Consider the following 7,103-nt stretch of genomic DNA (forward strand, 5'->3'; position numbering starts at 1 on the left):
ATTCTTGATTTTGGTCTCAGTTATAAGGTGGATTCTTTTCCCAGTCAAAAAGTGTATTTGTTTGTTGTTTCTCCTCATGTGTTTTCATATGTAAGAAAATATACTTTACTGTTAAAGTTTCTTACTTATGATCTCCAGTGTCTGCTGCTGCTGCTAAGTCACTTCAATCATGTCCGACTCTCTGCAACCCCATAGACGGCAGCCCACCAGGCTCCTCTGTCCTTGGGATTCTCCAGGCAAGAACACTGAAGTGGGTTGCCATTTCTTTCTCCAATGCATGCATGCATGCTAAGTTGCTTCAGTTGTGTCTGACTCTGTGCGACCCCATGGACAGCAGCCCACCAGGCTCCTCTGTCCACGGGATTCTCTAGACTAGAATACTGGAGTGGGTTATCATTTCCTTCTCCCCTCCAGTGTCTGGAGATCATCTGTTGTTTTAACTGTTCAGTTCTGTTCTGTTAGAAAAGGTTTGCTGTCTCATCCGCTGTGATTCGATTGGGACTACCAATCACATAACACTCCTTGTGATCACACACACAGTATCACACTCCTGGTCACAGGACTGAGTGTGTGATCTGGGACATACTTTTCTGCTCTTTTGTAGAATCTACTGTAATGTTGATTGATTCAAATATAGGCATGGGAGCCAAGATAAGTCAATCAATTCATTTTTCCAGGAGTCTTCATTTTGTGGAGGGGTCACAAAGAGTCGGACATGCCTGAGCGACTGATCTGATCTGATTTGATCTGATAGCTCCACAAAGATTCTTTTCTGGATGGTAATGCAGGGTATGGTATTCATTAGATTATAATCCAGGTAATGTTAAATACAAAGACCTCAAGTTAGCATTAGCTGGAACACAATAGAAGTTGACTAATTTACCATGTAAAAGTCTGATCTGTATCATAGCTGTCCTCCACTGAGTCATTAGGAGCCCACACTCTTTATATATAGTCACCCTGCATTGCTAAACATACAAGTTTTGTCTCATGGTCAAAGAGGACTGCTCCAGCTTCTACCCTATGTCTCCATTCCAGCTAGTGGGAAGGGAACCACCAAGGGGATGGCATACCTCATCCCTTCAAAGGCATAACTAGAAGATGTGGAAATCACTACTGCTCAGATCATACCAGCTGTAACTTACATGGCCACACCTATCTTTAAGGCAAGCCGGAAATAGTCTCCATTATATGAGTAACCACATGACTAGTTAAAAACTCTATTACAGAAAAAGTGGAGAATGGAAATTTAAGGAAGCATGTCTGTTTTTATCAAATGTAGGCATCTGGGTTTCCTGGAAGCTTCCTTTTCTACTCTACAAAGTCTTCCTGTAGTCAATAAGAGTTGAAGATTTTTAAATGTTTGAGTATGATTGTGCTCCTTCCTGACTTTCTAATTAAGTAGACAAATAAATTTGTGTGTATGTGACTTGCTAAATAAATTTAAGTCAAGCTGTTATAGCTTATGGGCCAAATAGTCTTGACTAATACTATGCTGCAAAGGGTGAGGGAAAACTAATTCTAGTCTAAGAATGAATGCAAAGAAGAGAGCGCCCACTGCTTCGTTTATGGCATATTATATGCATAAATGTTTCCTGAAAACCATGGTCATTACATATTGAAAAGTCCTAAGGAGTATTTGGCTCAAGAAAGATTTAAGATGAGCAAAGAATTTAAACTCTCAGAGATGGGCAGGGTTTGATGAAGGCTGAAGATAAGCAGTGCAGGAACTAACAATAAAAACATTTCTTATCAGAGTTTCCATGGCATTTTCTGAGTCTTTCGTTTTATAAATGTTCAATAAAATTGTGTGAATTCTGAAATAAAAAAAAAAGTAGCCATTTCTTAAATACTTTCTCTGTGCTTAAGAATTAACTCATTAAATAATTTCATTTAATTTTATACTCAACTTTATATTTATATTCAACTTTATAGTGATGTGTATTACTCCCATTTTATAAATATTCAGAAAGTTTAAATATTCAGAAACTTCCCCAAGATGATGATTTGTGGCTAAACTAGGATTGCATCTTAATCTGACTTGCAAGCCAGCCTTAGTCTTTGCTTACATCATCATTACCACCATTGGTTTCATCAGGGTCATTGTGATTCAGTGTCCTTTTACACTAGCCTCCCCGTTTACAACCACGGTTTCTTTCACACCAGAACCACTAACGATCGCCACCATCACCACTGCTGCATCAGAAGCACTCTCAGCACTGCTGCCCTGAGCACCACCATCTCAAGTGGTCTACCACATCCAGTAACAACCCCAGAATAATAACTCTTGAGGAAAATATTGGACAAGTGTTTTATTGCATGCAAATAATAGCTTTTAACATAAGACGACCAATATGATTAATGTAGCAAACCAAACATTCACTCCATATTTTAAGTTAATCATTAATTTTTCTTCTTGTATCACAGGATATATTATATATACTGTCCAATTAATGATCTAGTATATTGATTTTATAAGGACAAAGACCTTGATTTGCTGTTTTATTTTAAATATATAAACTTTAAATGTATTTTTGCTGTCATTCATTCATTATAGAAAATAGTCTCTTTAGTGTCAGACTCTAAACCACTCGAGACTGCAATGGTGGTGAAGGCAATGCGACAACATACGACGGAGCAAGGATTTGTAATGATGTGTGTTAAGTGTAAGGAGAGGGAAAGTAAAGGAAGAAACCGGAAGGCAAGGCAGAGACACCGCACAGTTTTGGGATGGGATGGAAAGGTACCTTAAAGGAAGTGATGTTTACACTGAGACTTATAGGATGAGTCACATACAGCAAGAAAAGAGGGGACCAGAGTGTTGGAGAGCAAACAGCATAGACAAAGGCCCAGACACAAAAATGGTAACTTTTTCTAGAAGTTAATATTCATTGTGTGAATCTGGACATGAGAGGGAAGGGCTCTGCAACTTGTAGGGGAAGTAAGTGCTGGGTCACATAAACCATGCTGAGTAAGGGGGACTTTATCCTAAGGGCAGTGGGAATGAGTTAAAATACTTCAAGGCAATCAGAGCTGTGCTTTAGAACTTTGCTTTAAACTTCTGCTTGCAGTTTGGAGAAGGAACTGTGGAAGTCAAAACTGAAGTCAGAGGTTAGGACCATTACTAACTTGCAGTAGTCCGAATGAAATGATCATCCTCAGGAGTTATCTTACTTGAGATGGGAATGGTTTGCTTTTCATCTTGGTAAAGGCAGTGAGAGGGAAAGTGGTGCACAAATTCAAGAAATAGTTACAAAGTAGAATCATCATGACTTGCGGTTGATTAAACAGAGACATGAAAGAGGAGGATTTAAAGATTACACCACTGTTTCTGTGTGGGCCATCAGTATCTGGTGATGTAATGCTTTTAAATATGGAGGAAAGAAAGTTTTGGAGCAAAGAGAATGAATTAAAGGTTTTTGGTTATTAAAAAAAAAACTTTTGACTTGGAAATAGTTTCATGCTTAATGAAAAGTTGAAAAAATGATACAAAAATCCTCTTAGACACTTCTCTCTCTCTGTGTAACACACACACACACACATGCACAGGTATATAGTTAGATTTAGCATCCCTGAACTATTTAAAAATAAATTGTTCACATCATAAATTTTTGTCTCTATTTTCACTGCATGTGTTTTAAAGAACAAGGACATTCCCTTACATAAGAATACTGCAGTTTTCCATTTTAGGAACTTTACATTGATACAACATTTTAATGTGCCATCCATATTCCGATTTTGTTAATTGATCAAATTATATCCTTTATAGCTTTTTCTTCTCTCCAGAACTGGATCCATTCCAGGGTCATGTATTGCATTTCATTCTCTGTCTCTTTAATATCCTTTCATCTGAAATAGTTCCTCAGCAGTTTCACTGTCTTCCATCTTTTATAATAGAACAGAATAAGTTATAATATAATGAAACATTCTCTATTTGGAATTATCTGATACTTTGTCCTGGTTAGATTCAAGTTGTACTCCCCAGGTCATGACATTACATGAGAGATGTTGTACCCCTCTCAAGGTATTACATTCAGAGGCATATGTTTTCTATCCATCTCTTAACAGATTATTTGATTTAGTTCATTTTATCAAGGCATTGCCTTATTTTTCTACAGGATAATTACTGTTTCCCCCTTGCATCTTATAAACACTTTATGAAGAGACATTCCAGGACATACAAATAAACATATGCTCTCCATTAAAATCTCTCTGCCCCTAACCTCTCTGATTTACCATCCGTTGAGGCTTCTTTCATGAGCCAATCTTTACTATGCTAGTTACAAAATAATTTCCCAACTCCACCACTCTCTCCACAATTACCAGCTGGCATTGTGCTCTAGAGCCTTCTTTTCTCCCCCATGCATGGATTCCTATTTTTTTCAGTTTTTAATTTGCTACCATCTTTTTTATTGATTCACAAAATGCCCCATATTTGACCAAATTTCAGTATATGCTTTCAGATATTAGATGTGAATTTTGCTGCAGTGGAGAATTATTTTGAATTCAGGACATTTTAACATGGGATTCTTTGTTAACCTGGCTCATTTTGGTGAATTCAGTTTTGTGCATGTTGAGTTTTTATTGTCTACAGGACATAAAAGTAGAGATGTCCAAGAGATTGTTGGATACATAAGTCCGGATGTCAGGAGAGTAATTCACTAGATTGAACCATTGTCTTGAGAATCCTCAACTATAATGATGGTAATTGAAGCTTTGAAGATAGATTAGATTGCTTAGTATCTCAGTAAGCAGCTGTCTAGATCATAAATCTAAGATAATGGATATTAACAAAAACAAATACAATAACAAGTACTGAGCTTATTTGAAATTATAAAAGTAGTAGCTATTTATTGTGGATGTTAAAAAGGTCAAATAGGGAATTCCTTGGCGGTCCAGTGGTTAGGATTCCATACTAGCTCTGCAGGGGACATAGGCCTGATTCCTGGTTGGAGAACTAAGATTCTCCAACCAAAAAAGACAAAGAAACAAACAAAAAAAACCTCAAACCACCTACCTCCCATAAAACTAGAGGCATTTAAGAGACTTCTTTTTATAGTAAGTGATGGCCATGGTCAAAATTAGAATTCTGTGTTAATTATTCTTTCTTCTGCTTATTCTATATTTATCACTGAATGTTATCCTTTAAAATATGCCTGGAAGGAGCCTGCCTGTAAATTTGTGTTGACTCAAACTGAACTGAAAGTTACCTCATAACAAAGGATCCCAAGTTCAAATGTTCAGGATTCAAACAAAACATCAACAGCAGCAGAACTCAGATCTCAGAGCTGAAAGTGAATACTCCCTCCTCTGTGTGCTGAAATGTTACCTTTTACTGCTCCTTGTGGAATGGCAGAACTCAGGTGCTCTGTGAGGCAGCATTTAACCGCATCTTAGAAGCTCTAGGAATGAGAGGCTATGTGTTGAAAGGAAACTTCCACCAAAGTAGACACCCCACACACAAAATTAACCATGCTGATTATGAATTTTGTGCCTGTATTTATTTTCTCATGGGGAAACGGAGCAATGTGAGCATATTATGCCATGTGGGATGGAGAAACAAGAGGTTAGGAGAAGGAAGCTCAGGGTACACACACAATAAAATATTTCCCTATATAAAATGAACTGGCTGTCAGGGTGAAAAAAAGAATCCCCAGAACATGTGTTTTCAGTCATATGACTGAAAAACCCACAAAGCTTTAGAGAGAGAGACAGACTATGTTCCTTAAAGGATTTCACAGAATTCTTGGGCTGGCTGTCAGTCTTAGATGGGCTGATGGATTGGTGTGGCAGAGATAGTGTTAGATCAAACGATTCCTGTTTTTCTAGTTTTGCATTCTGCTGAATGCATAGAAACTGTCAGTTCTCAGAGAGTGGTACTATTTATACACGATGTAAATGTGCGAGAAAGCCAATGGTAATTATCTCCCTATTAATAAAATTGACCTCATTTTCCCTGTGGTTTAAAAATGTCATTTAACATGCCTTTAAGATATGTCATATTATTTCATGCTATAAATCTGATTGTTAAATTTTAATTAATTGAATAAAAAATGACAATAATTTAAAATTTATTGCAAACATTATTTTTAAAAGTCTCTCTTGGAGAGCCCCTTAATTACATATGTAAAATATAATATTTAAATTGTTCTTCAATATCTACATAGTTTATAAAATATATGTTATTCTTAATTTCATTTATAGAACTGATAATAACATTCCTTTGTGGGCTTTTTCATAATGATTCTTGGAGACCATTTGTTGCTATGCATAATACAGTGAATCACTAAAACATCTGTTGCTACTTTTTAAAAAGTTGCTCGTATACCTAAATTGCCTGTCAGCCATAGCCTGGGCTCCATCTATTGCACAATGTTTGCCACTGGGAAATGGACTTTTTCCATGAATTAGTTTTTAAAGCTTTCAAACATAAGGGACCCCTTTGTATACATTGAATGTGATTTTGAATATAACATATCCACTAATACTTTTGCATTTTTTTATGAACTGTACATTATAAACAATAAAACTTCATTATCAGACAGGATGGTTTCATCTATTGTAATCAAAATTTGTTTGACTTAGCTAATTTTATACATCTTTCTCAATGTTGATTTTTCTTCAAAAAGAATCATGGCTTTCGGAACAAAGAAATCATTTCATTTTTTTTCATTTTCTACTTACAACTCTCACATGCTGATACTAATTTTACTTTAGTCTTGTGAGGCCATCACATTTTGTAATCATTTGTACTTCTCCGTAGGAAACAACTTATTAAAGAGTTCTAAAAAAAAAAAAATCCAATGATGATATTATGATTTTCAGTGCTTTTCTCTGAATCTTAGTAATATGAGACACGTTTGCCAATTTTATCTAGTGGATCTTTCCTGTCGTCACTTTTAATCTTCTTTTAACCTTCCTTTCTCCCTCCAATCTCACTTTCTTTCTTTTTTTAAAAGTGCCTATGCTACTGCTGCTAAGTTGCTTCAGTCGTGTCTGACTCTGTGCGACCCCAGAGATGGCAGCCCACCAGGCTCCCTGGTCCCTGGGATTCTCCAGGCAAGAACACTGGAGTGGGTTGTCATTTCCTCCTCCAATGCATG

Source organism: Bison bison, unplaced genomic scaffold (genome assembly GCF_000754665.1).
Source record: "Bison bison bison isolate TAMUID 2011002044 unplaced genomic scaffold, Bison_UMD1.0 scf7180017864263, whole genome shotgun sequence".
In the NCBI taxonomy this organism is placed as follows: domain Eukaryota; kingdom Metazoa; phylum Chordata; class Mammalia; order Artiodactyla; family Bovidae; genus Bison; species Bison bison.